Genomic DNA, 15455 nt, shown 5'->3' with positions numbered 1-15455 from the left:
GGCTCACATGGGGTTCAACCCAGCACACCAGTGTGGAAGCCTGGATACAAGCTCAGCCACAACGGTCCCAGCTAGGACTAGACATGCATTTGCCTTGAGTGCCCTCCTTACGACAGAAGAGTAACTCTGCCACGAAGGCCAGGGACAACGTTCCATGGAAAGCTGCTTGCTTCGGGGGAGCTATGACCGTCTGCACCATTCCCTTGACTGTGTATTGGAACCTTGGGTGGGTGCCACAGTTCCTGAGAACACATCCGTGCAATTATAAAGCATATCAATGGGACAGTGATTCACCTGGCAGAAATCTAAACAAACTAGTCCCTTTTAACTCCCATTACAGCTTTTCATGAAGGAAGGCATACATGTTTTATGGTTGAGGAAAAGAATGCATATCACCAGTTCTTACTTGCAGTAACTTATCTGTGAATTTGTAAAGTGACTAAACCCCTTCTGGGAGATATACTGAACCATGGAAACGGAAACAAAAAGTATGTCTCATCTATCTACAGTGCCTACCCTGCAAAGTTTGAAACGAGGAGCTCAGGGGGTTTGAGAGCATCAGATAAAATTAAGACAATTTCTCAGGTTACCTGTTGAAAACCTAGTCCTTTAAAAAAGTACGTAACAACATAAAGGGAAAGACTGATAGGTTTAATTGTACAAAAAGTAAAGACTTCTGAATCTACACATGTCCATGCACACATATAAATCTACCATACCTAAAAGACAATTAGGAAAAAAAAATTTTGCAACTTATAACACAAAGGGTTACTTTGTTTAAAATACAAAGAGCTTTCACATTTCAACAAGAGAAAGGTAAACACTCTAATAGAAAAATGAGCGATTTATTAAAAAAGAAATATGAATCATCAACAACCAGAGGTACAACTCAAATCACCAAGAGATGAAATTCTTTCCTGTCACACTGAAAAAATGATAAAGAATAACAGATACAGCACAGATGAGGCCATGAGTGGGAATTCTCACACATTCTGGCTAAGTTTGACAATCAAAAAATTTTAAATGCATATCCCCTTTTACTTATCAATTTCACTTATAAGAAAGCATCCTAGATAATCATGAATGTGTGGAAAGATTTAGAAAACATTCATTACAATATTGTTAATAAATAAAAAAGAACCTAAATGCCTCAAATTGAGGATTTAAAAATTTTTTTATTTATTTTATTGACATATAATTGATTTACAATGTTGTGATATTTCTGGTGTACAGTAAAGTGATTCATATATACATATATTATTTTTCAGATTCTTTTCCATTATAGGTTATTACAAGAGATTGAATATAGTTCCCTGTGCTATACAGTACGACCTTGTTGTTTATCTATTCTGTATATTAGTTTGCATCTGCTAACCCCAAACTCCCAATCCATCCTCCCTTTCCCCCAGCCCACCACAACCACAAGTCTGTTCTCTATGTCTGTGAGTCTGTTTCTGTTTCATAGATAAGTTCATTTATGTCATATTTTAGATTCCACATATACGTGATATAATATGGTATTGGTCTTTCCCTGTCTGACTTACTTCACTTAGTGTGATAATCTCTAGGTCCATCCATGTTGCTGCATTATTTCATTCTTTTTTATGGCTGAGTAATATTCAATTGTATATATATATACCACATCTTTATCCATTCATCTGTTGATGGGCATTTAGGTTGCTTCCATGTCTTGGCTATTGTAAATAGTGTTGCTGTGAGCATTGGGGTGCGTGTATCTTTTTGAATTCGAGTTTTCATCTTTTTTGGATATATATATGCCTAGGAGTGGGATTGCTGGATCATATGGTAGTTCTGTTTTTAGTTTTTTGAGGAACTTCCATACTCTTCTCCATAGTGGCTGCACCAATTTACATTCCCACCAACAGTACGAGAGGGTTCCCTTTTCTCCACATCCTCTCCAGCATTTATTGTTTGTGGACTTTTTAATGATGGCCATTCTGACCAGTGTGAGGTGGTACTTCATTGTAATTTTGATTTGCATTTCTCTAATGATTAGCAATGATGAACATCTTTTCATGTGCCTTTTGACCATCTGTATGTATTCTTTGGAGAAATGTCCATTTGGGTCTTCTGCCCATTTAAATACATTATAGTTTAAGAACAACCTTTCATTAGAATACTATGCTATCTTTAAAAGTGATTATTTTTAAATGTCATTACATCTACATCTATCTATATTGATTATGTTAGTATATAGTTCTAAATATATAATTTTATGTAGTAGCCATATCTATATATTTATATTGGGAATGCTACTCCAAATAAAGTGGCTTGGTTTGGAGATTAGGGATCTAAAAATATACAAATATATGACAAATTAATAGATATAGTTATGCATCTATATCAAAGTATTAACACTTATTTCCAGATTTCTGATAATTCATCTTATTTATGTTGGCGTTTTTTTCTGAATTTTTTGCAAAGATTGTTTTATACGCAAGGGAAAAGAACATTTCAAAAAGACAGAATGCACATGTGGGAAAATACCCTTAAGCTGGAAGCATCCTTTTTGGCCACTGAGGATTCACAGAATAAGCAAAACAAAGTCCAAAGTGGCTCACTTAGAATTAGGGTAGTCATACAATTTATCACCCAAACCAGGACACTTTTGAGACTGGACGAGGAAGCTATTAATAATTTTGCATAATCTGGGACTCCCTAGGCAATCTCAGCCTTTTGGTCAGCCTGCTTAGAGTGGAAGGTCTGTGGAACTTGTCTTTGAAGATGACCCAGTATTATAGTGTTAAAGGTAAACCACGGAGACTGCCCTTTTATCAGTACAATTGGGTGCAATTTCTAAACATACTGGCCAGATGGCTAAAGAACCTTGAAAACTTCAAGTTTCTCACCTCATTAGCTCATTTGGATCAATAGAGCCCTAATTTTAGAAATTTGTTCTTGCTTAAATAGTATTTCTCAAAGAAATATGCCATTTGACTAAGAACACACAGTATTATTACCCACATTCACTCACACTGCAGATTTTCATCTTGGAAACACTGTGTAACAGTTTTGAACCCGTTCTGATTCCAAATCCCCTCTTGCCTTGCCTGTTTTCCACTAAGAGCTCTGTTTTAGGCAACTATTATCTGTGACCTGAGGCACTTACTTAAGATGGCCACGTCCCCATCCATCACTCTGTTCCCTTCCGGCTATTTATATCTCCCAGTCCTTCACGGCCCAGCTCAAATTCCTCCTCTCTCTCCCAAGCCTTCTCCACCCACGACTGCAATCTGTCCTGCTGAAACACCTAGGCATTTATTATCTGCACATCGGATCAGCAACTTCTCACCGGCTATTCTGTTCTCCAGTTATTGATTGCACCTACCTCGCCCTCAAACTAGTCTGTAAGCTCCTCGTGGGCAAAACTACTCACATGCCACCTGGCATGTGGCCAGGCAAGGTCAGTCCGTCAACCTTTCTTATTCCGATCATAAACTGGGGGTTGTTAAGTCCTTTATATACTCCGCCTCCCACCCCAGTTTGGGTGGTTGCTAGGCATTAAAAGAGGCGATTATTTCGATTACCCAAAGTGTCTAAATGCGAAGGTGTTTGCATAGGTGGAAAAACTAAAGCCTTCTCAAATGCGGCAACCGGTGAGGTCTTTCTTCCCTTAAAACATCATGAAATGGCACAGTAAAGATTCAGAACAAAGGTAAACAGGACAGTTATGCTGTAGAGTACTGTCTGTGTTAAACACGGTTCTGTAGGTATAAAGGATGAAAGCTCCGACAGGCTCTGTTAACACCTGCAATGCTGTCAGTCCCATCTTACAATATTTTACTTGTATTTTGATTCTCCCAGCACAGGGCCAAAACATGGAGCCCGTCAGTCGATCGGTGCCCCAACATCTGCCCTCTCCCTCCTGAGAGTGCAGAACCTGCCATTACTTAGCATCGATAACAGACTAGGCAACAACACGTTGCTATTCAATCACAGGTCAATTCATAATGGAAACGATACTCTTTGCACCTCCTGCTGCCAAATTTGTTAAACTGATACACATGTCAATGTCTCTTCCTCCAGCCTTAAGATGACTTAAACTGTACCTGAAGTGTGAACAACCGAACTTAGATACCAATATCGTGTGATTTATTCCAACACTCAAGGCACCATATTTCTCATACGGGACAGTCTTCTTGGGAAATCTGCCAACTCAAATGCATTCGTCGTAACCTGCCTCACTCTACAATACTTTACACTTAAACACACGTGGTCAGCAAGAGAGGGTGACCTCTGCTCTAGCAAAAAGTAAAACTCCCAGTTGAACTGTTAACATAGACAAAGAGGGACCAATAATCCCCTTCCTTCCGCTGGTCCACCTGGCACCACCGTGAGCCTGATGATTTGTTAGAACAAGGCACTTTAGTGTCGTCCACCAGGAAGACCGTCACAGTAAATCTATGATGTCTGTGACGTGAATGGTGTGGCCCAGCCGTGCAGTGCACAGCCTATGCAGTAACCCTGGCCAGGGGTTTGATAACTTCAGCGCGAGGGAGCTGTGCTTTGTTTGACTTCCCCTCTGCACCTCAATTTCATCATCTATACATTGGGAATAATAAGAGCTATCTGGCATGGGTGTCTTAGCGCTGATCAGCCTTCCTATTAGAACAGGAAAGCAATGGTCTGCAAAGGATTCAGAGAATAAGAAAGAGACGTCCACGTTACTTGATTATTGCCTGAGAACTATATCCCTAAGATAGAGAGCTTACGCTTTCTTTGATTCTGCAAACAGAATTCATCCAGTAACAAAATCTGGCTTTCATCTATTGAAGTGGAAAGACTTGAGTTTTTCTTGTAGCGATGACGGCTCTCACAGCACCCCCCTTGCTGGGTGTCTGGGTGATGAAAGAAGCCCACGATGGCAAAGTAGTTGACAGGGTTAGGTGTGCATCCTCTGGAGAGACAAAAAAGAAAATTGGAAATCCATTGTCCTACATCAGGGTTTCTGGACCCCCTCACTATCATTTGGGGCTGGATAAATCTTCACTGATGGGGAGATGTCTGCATCTCATGGTAGGATGTTTACCAGCATCCCTGGCCTCCACCCCCTAGCTGCCAACATACGATTAGAACCCCTCCCCTCCCTGTCACAACAACCAAAAATGTCTCCAGGCTTCGCCAATGTCCTTGGGGTGGGGTGGGGCAGAAAAGGGGGAGGCAGGAAAATCATCCCTGGTTGAGAAACACTGGCCTATGTGGAAATTTAAATTTACAGCCTTAGAATCATTCTTGAGAAGTAGTCATCTATGAGCAATCTGGCCTCCAAACAATGGGGACTTTGTTTGAACAAACCTGGGCTTAGCTCTGAGTTCCACAATGATTGTTTCATGACCTTAAAGACACTAGGCTTCTACTTCCTGTCTTATAAATACAACCCAAACCTTGGCCTCTCATTTTCAGCATTTCCTCCTTATGGGGGTGGAGCTGGAGTAAAGGTGTTAGGGACTGCTGGGGGCTGACCCGAGACACTGCAGCCCAGGCACCCCAATGCTCAGTCTGTACCTGGCCACCTCCTGGAGTCCAGGGGCTGCCATCTTCTCTTGAATAATGGTTACCACAGAGGACAGGCATGAAGTGGAGATAGCAGCTTTCAACCTTGCTACCATGGCTTCCATGTACTTATAAGCCCATCACTTAATTTCCCACAACACAGCTACCTAAGGCCAGGTCATTTAAAATCTTGAAGGAAGCAAGGGAAATGACATTAGAGAAAACCTTATGAATGGATAGATACTGGATTGAAGGATTCCAGAGTCATACCTAGGTCATCCAAGAAACGTCCCCAACTGGATGCTACCTGACCGGCTCCCAGCCTGCAAAAGGCTCTCACCTGCCTCCTTCCCACCACCTGGGGGATGGTCAGTCCTCTGCCATCTGGGAAGTGCAGGGGCCCAGCACTTGTCTCAGGCCTGCTCCCTCCCTCTCCTCCAGCCTTCACTTCCTGGGGCTCCTTTTCACCCCCCAGCACCCCAGGATGACTGATAGATGGGAGTATTCACACAGAGGCTCACCCACTACCCACAGGGGTTGGCCTTTTCAGAATACTTAAAAGACAATCTCTCAACAACTCATTTCCCTAAGTCTGAGATATTTGGTTTGGAAAATCACCTTGGGGGAGGCTTTCACCAAGAGTCCAAGCTGGCTGTAGCCACTGGGTCCACCTTTGTGGTTCCCTGTGAACAAGAAATGAAGTAAGGTTTCCAGCGATCTACTTGATCTGGCCCAGTCTCCATCATGAAATGTCTTATGAAAAATGGTGAACAACAACACATATGACACAATTCCCAGGAATAAAAAATACTTTTTTAGAGATAAGAGTGCTATGGTCTCAATGGTTGTGTTCCCCCTGCAAACTCATATGTTGAAGTCCTAATCCCGAAGGTGACAGAATTAGGAGGTGGGGCCTTTGGGAAGTGATTAGTGATTAGGTCATGAAGGTGCAGCCTTCATGGCTGGGATTAGTGCCCTTATAAAAGAGACCCCAGAGAGCTAGTTCACCCCTTCTGCCATGTGGGGACATGGTGAGAAGGTACCATCTAAGAAGCAGGAAGCCCTCACTGAACACCAAATCTGCCTGCACTGATCCTGGACCTCCACCCTCTAAAACTGTGAGACATAAATTGCTGTTTTTCTTAAGCTACTTAGTCGGTGATGTTTTGTTACAGCAATTCAAAAGGACTAAGATAGAGTATTCTAAATACATAATGGCAAAGAAACATTTTTTTCCTAAAAGACAGCAAAAAATATTATGAAACAGGAGTAATTAAAAGAGGAATTGGTCAAAAAATGGGCAGAAGACCTAAATAGACATTTCTCCAAAGAAGACATACAGATGGCCAACAGGCACATGAAAAGATGCTCAACATCCCTAATTGTTAGATACATGCAAATCAATGAGGTATCAGCTCACACCAGTCAGAATGGCCATCATCAAAAAGTCTACAAATAATATCAATAAATGCTAGAGAGGGTGTGGAGAAAAGGGAACCCTCCTACACAGTTGGTGGGAATGTAAATTGGTGCAGCCACTATGGAGAACAGTATGGACTAAAAATAGAGTTGCCACATGGTCCAGCAATCTCACTCCTGGGCATATATCCAGAGAAAACTCTAATTTGAAAAGATACAAGCACCCCAATGTTCATAGCAGCACCGTTTACAATAGCCAAGATGTGGAAACCACCTAAATGTCCATCAATAGATGAATGGATAAAGATGTGGTGCATATACATATGTGTATATATATATATATATATATATACACACACACATACATACACACAGTGGAATATTACTCAGCCATAAAAAAGAATGAAATAATGCCATTTGCAGCAACATGGATGGACCTAGAGATTACCATACTAAGTGAAGTAAGTCAGACAGAGAAAGACAAATATATGATATCACTTATATGTGGAATCTAAAAAATGATACAAATGAACTTATTTACAAAACAGAAATAGACACACAAACATAGAAATCAAACTTATGGTTACCAAAGGGGAAGCAGGAGGGATAAATTAGGAGTTTGGGATATAGATATATACTGCTATATATAAAATAGATAAGCAACAAGGACCTACTGTATAGCACAGGGAACTATCTTCAACATAATAACCTATAATGGAAAAGAATATGAAAAAGAATATATACACACACATATTCAATATATATATCTGAATCACTTTGCTATACATCTGAAACTTATACAACATTATAAATCAACTATACTTCAATAAAAAAAAAGAGGAAATGAGGCTGGAAAACACAGTTCAAGCAATGGAACAGAAAACAGCTCAAAAACATACCCATATATTTGGAAAGTAAGTATATAATGGATCTCTATAGAAAGGATAAATTATTCAATATATGCCCGGGAAAATTGGTAACTGTTTGGAAAAAGATCAAAAATTAATTTTTTATTTCACATCGGGACTTCCCTGGTGGTGCAGTGGTTAAGAATCTGCCTGCCAATGCAGGGAACACGGGTTCGAGCCCTGGTCTGGGAAGATCCCACATGCTGTGGAGCAACTAAGCCCATGTGCCACAACTACTGAGCCTGCGCTCTACAGCCCACGAGCCACAACTACTTAGCCTGCGTGCTGCAGCTACTGAAGCCCGCACGCCTAGAGCTCGTGCTCCGCAACAAGAGAAGCCACCGCAACGAGAAGCCCGTGCACCGCAACGAGAAGCCCACGCACCGCAACGAAGAATAGCCCCCGCTCGCCACAACTAGAGAAAACCCACGCGCAGCAGAGAAGACCCAATGCAGCCAAAAATAAATAAATTTTAAAAAAATTTTTATTTCACGTCATTAACCCAAAATGAGATCTAAATGTAAACACAAAAACCTAATAAGCATTAAAAAAATACACAAAAATATTTTATAACCTTGGAGAAGTTCTTCTTAAGAAAGACACAAAAAGTAAAAGGCCTCAAGGAAAAGTCTGATACATCTGACTACATCCAAATGAAAAAAAAAAAAAAGTGTATGGAGAAGATGCCATAAACAAGGTTAAAAGAAGAAAAGCAACAAGCTGGAAAATTACATTATTTTCAAACAGACAAGAGACCTAAATCTAGTATGTATAGAGAATTCCTATAAAGCAATGAAAAGACCTAAAAAAATACCAATAACAAATCATCAAAAGATACTAACAGCAATTTACAAAGTGAAAATACAATGGACATAAGAACAAATGTTCAGAAACATACTAGAGAGAAATTCAAATTAGATAAGCTCTTTTTACTGTAATAATGGCAAAAATTAAAATGTCTGATAATGTTAGGCGCTAATTAGGGTGTGAAAAAATGGGCACATTCCTGTGCTACTAGTGGGGGTATAAAGTAGTCAGCTACTGCAGAAGACAATTTGACAGAACTATTAAAATTTAAAATGGACATGCCCAGCAATTCTACTTTCAGGTAGAAATACTCCCTCATGTGCTCAGAAAGCATATATAAAAATAGAGATGTTGATCAGCCTATTTTTTTGTAAAACCAGAAACCTAAATGTCTGTCAATAAGTTAATAGATAAATAGAATCTGGAACATTTTATGGGATACTTGGGGGCAGTTTAAAAGAATGAGGGATTTCCATATGTAATGACATGTAATAGTATGTGTGAAAAAAGAAAATTGCAGAAAAATATCCACAGAATGGTCTGTTGCACGTGTCAATCTTGTTTATGCTCAACCAGGATAAAAAATATATATATATGCACACACATATGTATCTACATACATATGAGTACACACACACACACACATATACATACATATATATGCACATATACATATATATGTATGTATCTCCACAAAATGATGCTATTCATGTTTTTTAAAAAATAGAAAAGAACACACACACAGCAATACCATCTACGGCTGTAATGCTAAGTCTGTATAGGAGGTAAATGTATAGAAAATGGTATGAACAAATGCCTGCAGACCTGGGGGTATGGTAGTGATCTGGGGGCAGGGGAGTGACCACGTTTGAAGCGGGTGATTCTAAGAGAATTTTCCACTTACCTCTATTGTTTTACTATCTCATAAGAACACATTTACACATGATTTTTAGAATTCAATATTGTTTCTTTTACAAAAGAAAATAAATTTTTTTTCTCAGGAAAAAAATAATCTGCAGAGACCCCAGTCCATTTACTTTTGTTTTAAGTTCTTTTTTTTTTTTTTTGATGTGGACCATTTTTAAAGTTTTTATTGACTTTGTTACAATATTGCTTCTGTTTTTATGTTTTGGTTTTTTGGCCACGAGGCACGTGGGATCTTAGCTCCCAGACCAGGGACCGAACAGGCACCCCCTGCATTGGGAGGCAAGTCTTAACCACTGGACTGCCAGGGAAGTCCCCTCCATTTACTATTACGACAACTATTTACATTGTCATGCAAAGACTGTCTTGTCTCCAGTCACACTTTGGATTTTGCAGTTCTTATGCATAACAAAAGGGTCTTCTAGGGTCTTCCCAGAACAAAGGGATATTTACCCTGCCCTGAAGTCCATGTCAGGATGGAGTTCCAGGCAGAAGAAGTTTCAGACAGCAGTCTCCACCAATTGATGCAGGGCAGCAGCCTCATACAAAGGAGACAGAAGAGCTTTAGTTTCCTTTCTAAGGAGAAGGACCTTGTCAGAAGCAACCATAGGAGCCCTTCTAGCGTCAGAGGGTTGGCCTGTTTCTGACTGGCAGCTGTTGTCTACAGGATGCACTGCGACCGAAGTAATAATCATAGCAAACATTTACAGGCCCTGTGCTGGGAGCTCCATATCCAGAATCTCACCTAATCCCCACAACCATCTGAAGAAAAGAGCCTTAGTACTCATTTAACAGATGAGGAAACTGAGGGTCCGATGGATTAAGAAAGGTTCTCGAGCAAATGACTCAAGCACGGTTCTAATTCACACCTGCCAACCTCAAGCTTGTGCTCTGGCCTCCACCTGCGTTGCCTCCCCAATTATATTACTGGCGAGTTTGGATGGGGTGGGTGGGCTTTGTTCCGATTAATTCCCATTTTCTTTCCTACTCCTGGTGCTTCTAGGGGTCTTCTTATCCCAGTCCTATTTGATCCACCAACGCACAGGGATCAGGGAAGAGGCAGGCAACCTAATCTAACAAGGTGAGGGAGACAGCACATCTGCCCTCCAGATACAGGGAGCTTTTATAAAAGGTAACAATGTATGTAAAATTTCCCCCCAAATTACAATTCTTAGAGAGAGAGGGTTAGGAAAATAAATTTAGAGAAAAGAGTGGCAGATGGGATAGATGGATTCAATTAAAGCAAAGAACATCAGATAATTCCAGGGATGCCTCATTTTAATGGAACATGTCATTTTCTCCTCATCGCCTCCAGGTAACTCCCAACATCGGTCTAGGTAGGAAGTAGGGTGCGCACACAGCGCCTCAATATCCTCAAATGAGAGAGCTAATATACCCTCCTCTCTTCTTTTCAATAATGTTGTGAAACAGCACATGAATCACACCAAGCAAACGCTGGCTCCGTGTTTGATGCACATTTCCCCAGAACCAGGTGTTATTCAAATTAAATAGGTATTTTCCATTGTCACCTCCATTGAACTGATTTCTTTATTTGGTCTATGGGAGAATCTCCTTTTTAATTAAACCAACCGCTGTCATTTTTCTAAGAAAGATAATAAAACAATAAAAATATTTACACCCCTTTTATCTTCCTAAACATTAATCATGCGGGAAGAAGGTGTTAGCCCTTTGCTAGGCAGTTTTATCACACGGACATTATACTAACGTGCTTTAAATTACTGTTTTGCAGGTCAGTTTATTCCTATTAAGGAGGTATAAGATTCTTGTTGTCACTAATAATATTTGTGACTAGTTACTACCAAAAAGAATTCAAGTCTGCAATAAGTTTGCCATATACATAGTTGTTATATAAGTATAGACATGCATATAACAATACATATGCACCATGCTGACCCCAATACTACTCCCAACTGACCTCAATTTTCATCTAAAGTCAAGTGTAAAAATCTAGTCGTTGGATGAGCAATGCCTTCTTCATTCTCTGGCTCCCAGTGGTGTAATTTAATTGACAGCCATGTTATCCATAGTTACGAAGTCATAGGTGGGTTATAGTTTCACAAAGATGGTATTATTATCTCCATAGTCAGAGAAACCGTGGAAGGCTTAGAGTAGAAACTACAATTATACCTCATGACTCTAACTGCAAGAACGTATACGTGTTCTATCAGTTAAACATGGCAACGGTATCCAAAGTCTTGTTTTGTAGAGAGGCCAAATCACTTTTAGATTCTAGCCCATACTTTCCTATGTTGCAAACTAAAATCCCCCCAGCTAGAAGGGAATAATGTTTGGGCTGTCATATCATCTTCAGGGTGCTGGGCAGAAATAACTTGAGAAACTCAGCTGGGGTAGTAAACTTATGTTAAAATAGTGAACCATGGCTTTGTTTCTTCTGCACCTTAGAATCCCTTGCTTTCCCTGATGATAAACAAGCTTTGATTTTTCTTGAGTGACTTAAAGTGGCTCCCAGGAGAGGAGACAGAATTTTCTGGAAGCTCAAGTCACTGACTCCCAGCCCCTGGGCTTGAGTCCCTTCATCACTGTACCCTCCACATACCTCAAGGAGGGTAGGGTTGTACAGCCATCAGTGTGGTGGCATCGCTGTCACTAAAGACTTTTTCCCAACAGTTACATCATGACCTTGTCCTTGGTGAACTCTCTATAAAGTAGTGATTGAGTTTAAATAGCAGAAACTTGAGTACCCAAAGGATAAAGATAAATTACCATACTCAGCATGTCGGAGATACTAGTGTAAACCAGCTGCACAAAGCTGGCCAAAAATTTCGAGAAGGATGATATACAATTCACAGGAGGCTCACAAGAGGAACAAGGGAACATTGCTCAGACTCTTCCTTTGTTAAACATATTTTTCTAGTAAGTTTTTTGTTAACCCTTCACTTTACACCCAAACCATTCTGTATTAGCTATCTATTGCCATGTAACAAGTTACTTAACAACTTAAAATGACAAGGGTTAATCATCTCACAGTTTATGTGGATCGGGAATACAGGCTTGACTTAGCTGGGAACCTCTGCCTCAAGGTCTTTCACAACTGTGGGCCAGGGCTGTGGTCTCATCTCAAGGCTCGACTGGAGAAGGACACACCTGTAAACTCTCGTGGCTGTTGACAGGAGTCAGCACCTCACGGGGTACTGAACAAAGAGCCTCACTTCCCCATGGCCTGTTGGCCAGAGGCCTCCCTCAGTTCCTTGCCACATGTACCTCTCCAAAGGGCAGCTCACAACTGCAAGCTGTGGCCTTCCCTTAGAGCAGGCCAGTGAGAGCAAGAGTGAACAAGACAGAAGCCACAGTCTTTTTGGAACCTAACCTCAGAAGGGACATCACTTTGCCACATTCTCTTTGTTAGAAGCAAGTCATTAGGTCCAGACGACAGAGGAGGGGAGGGAATCACACAAAGGGCATGCAAACCAGGATGTGGGGGTCACTGGGGTCATCTTAGAGGCTGCCTACCACCCTTGCATGCACAATGAGGAATAAACACCAAAATGGAAGGAAAATTGGAAAGCCGTAGAAGAAGAGGAAAATGTTCTATGATCTAATTACTTCTACCTCTGAGCTCTCTCTCTCCCTTTCCCCAAATCCAGTCATACAACGTACTCTCTGATGAGGCCCTTGTTCACAGTGTCTCTCATACCTGTCTCCTCCTCGCCACCTGCATGGGACCATCAAAGTTCAGGCCTTCCTTTCTTCACATCATGAATAGTGCAGCACTACTTTTCTAACCAGCTTCCAGAGTCCAGTGCATCCTGGACACCAAGGCCAAAGTAATCTTTCTAAGTCACACTTTCTACTTATCCTTTTACTACAGAAAGCCCTTTAGTGGTTCCCCAGGGTCAGACAAAACCCAAATTCTTTAGGCTGCCATAAGATGCCTTCCATAATTTGACCCAGGCCTGACTACAAACTCATCACTCCCAAACCCAAATAATAACCCACCATCCCAGGTAAACCACACTCAACACCCAAACACACCACACTTTTGCTCAGCTTGAAGCCTCTGCTGACACCATTACTCCCCCTTTCCTTGGCAAGACCAGTCTTCACCTTACCGTTATAAATCCCACCCACCCATTTCCAAAATGCAGAGCAGAGTCATTTCCTCTGTGTGTAATCTTCTCTGTGACACATTTTCGGATCACTCCAAACTAGATTTCAGTTCCTCCCACAGACAGGCACAGATCTGAGAGACCACACCATTCATTGCCCCGGCCAGTCACTGGGTACATGTCTTATTTTTCCAGGGAGCTGATAAGTTTCACACCTTCCTTCTTCCACAGAGACCATCAGACTGCATCTCTACCAGAGCTGGGCTGGGTCTCATTTGTCTTTCTCTACTGGGGATGGTAGTCCATGACAGGCAATGTTTGTTGAAAAGATGGATGGATGGATGGAAATGTCAAGCAGAGTGTCTGGCATATGATGAGGTCAGTAAGTAATAAATATTCGCGACCACCACCAATCCTTAAAATGAGAATCTCCGCTCAGTGACACCTTAGCTATTTAGTGGTTCCTATGTAGGAACCCTTCCAAAGACAGCAAAGGCAAATGAAATTTATCTGGGTCTGACCCAAAATAAGCCCATTCACACAAACATCACAACAAGATCAATTCACAGCTCCTCTTTCATCGCCCATCCTAAACCTGGCTTTGAGGTACAGGATGCCAAGTGCAGGAGTATAAGATGACAGGCACAGCAGACCTCAGTACAAAGCAACTTCAAATCCATGCTCTTCGGCCATGGGGCAGAAACAGAGGTTCTAAGAACTAAAAGGGTGCTGGGGGAAATGAGGGAAATATATCGGTTGTGGGGGAGTGTCCGTATATTTTAGGTAATTCCTAATAAAAATAAATGATTTTTTTAAAGAGAGAGATACCAGAGACCTTCTAAGGCCTTTGCTGCCAACCCCTGGGGGGGGGGTGGGAATCTCAATTAAAGCCTCAAATGTCCAAAATCCAGAGAAAATTTAACGCTTCCCTTCTAGCTGGCCAAAGAAGTTAAGCCTGAAGTGAATTCTCCCAGGAATCAGATTCCTGCCTGTAGGTTGCACGCGCTAATCCGGGCCCTCCTCATCTCACACTGGGGAGCGCTGGAAACGGCTCCAAGGGCTTGGCCCGCTAAGCAGCATCTTCCGACAGTGGGTGAGTCCGCTCTCCCACTACCGTGATCCTGGAGCAAAGTCTACGCAGTGGTTCTCTGAGAGCCGGAGACACGCGTCGCGCGGAGAATCTGGGGGTACCCCGGTCCTGAGTTTTGAGCTTTGAACGCCCCGCCGTCTGAGATGGAAAGGCAGCTCCTCTCGCCCCAAACTCACCTGCTTTTTAGAACCACTTCCATCTACCCACTGGTCTCAGTTCCCAAAGGCATCCGCAGAATCCTCCACGGCCCAAGGTCCACCGTGAAAGAGAAGACAGGGTGGAGGGAGAGGTGGCTGGGAGTTGAGGTCACCAGGGTCCCCTCCCTGGCTTGGGGTGGTCGTCGAGGAAGGGGGCTGCTCGGCCCCTCCCCACTAAGCGGCGGGGATCCTCGCGGGGGCGCCTCACCGTGGGCGACCGGCGAGGGAAGGACGCGCTGGAGGGGCTGCGTGCAAAAACTTTCCGTCCTCGAGCGCAACTCTGCGGGGAAGACCGTCCTTCCCACGGCCCCAAGCCGCGCCTCTCTCAGGCCATCCCCGACCCCTGCCCGCACGTCCAGCCCCTGCGATCCCCCGCTCGCGGGTGCCGGCGGTGGCCACGGCGCCGGAGCATCCCAGGGCTGGGCGCTGCAACCTCGGGTCCCGGCGCGCGGCCCCGCCCCCGGCGGCGGGCGTGCGGGCGCCGGGCGTGCGGGCGCCGGGCCTCGGG

At 42.5% G+C, this 15455-nt stretch overlaps 1 long non-coding RNA gene across 2 annotated transcripts; it reads right to left on the bottom strand.

The window, feature by feature from the left end:
- Positions 1 to 632: 632 nt before the first annotated feature.
- LOC136794870 (uncharacterized) lies at positions 633 to 15412 on the bottom strand. Of its 2 annotated transcripts, XR_010842285.1 has the most exons (4): positions 14927 to 15405; positions 10026 to 10111; positions 6133 to 6197; positions 1158 to 4918 (listed from the first exon to the last, which is right to left on the bottom strand). It is a non-coding gene; the product is annotated as an uncharacterized lncRNA (long non-coding RNA). The 2 variants fall into 2 exon arrangements; XR_010842284.1 differs by lacking the exon at positions 10026 to 10111 and having other exon boundaries at positions 633 to 4918; positions 14927 to 15412.
- Positions 15413 to 15455: the final 43 nt, after the last annotated feature.

This window comes from Kogia breviceps, chromosome 9 (genome assembly GCF_026419965.1).
Source record: "Kogia breviceps isolate mKogBre1 chromosome 9, mKogBre1 haplotype 1, whole genome shotgun sequence".
NCBI lineage: Eukaryota > Metazoa > Chordata > Mammalia > Artiodactyla > Physeteridae > Kogia > Kogia breviceps.
This window is presented reverse-complemented; position numbering and strand designations above follow the sequence as displayed.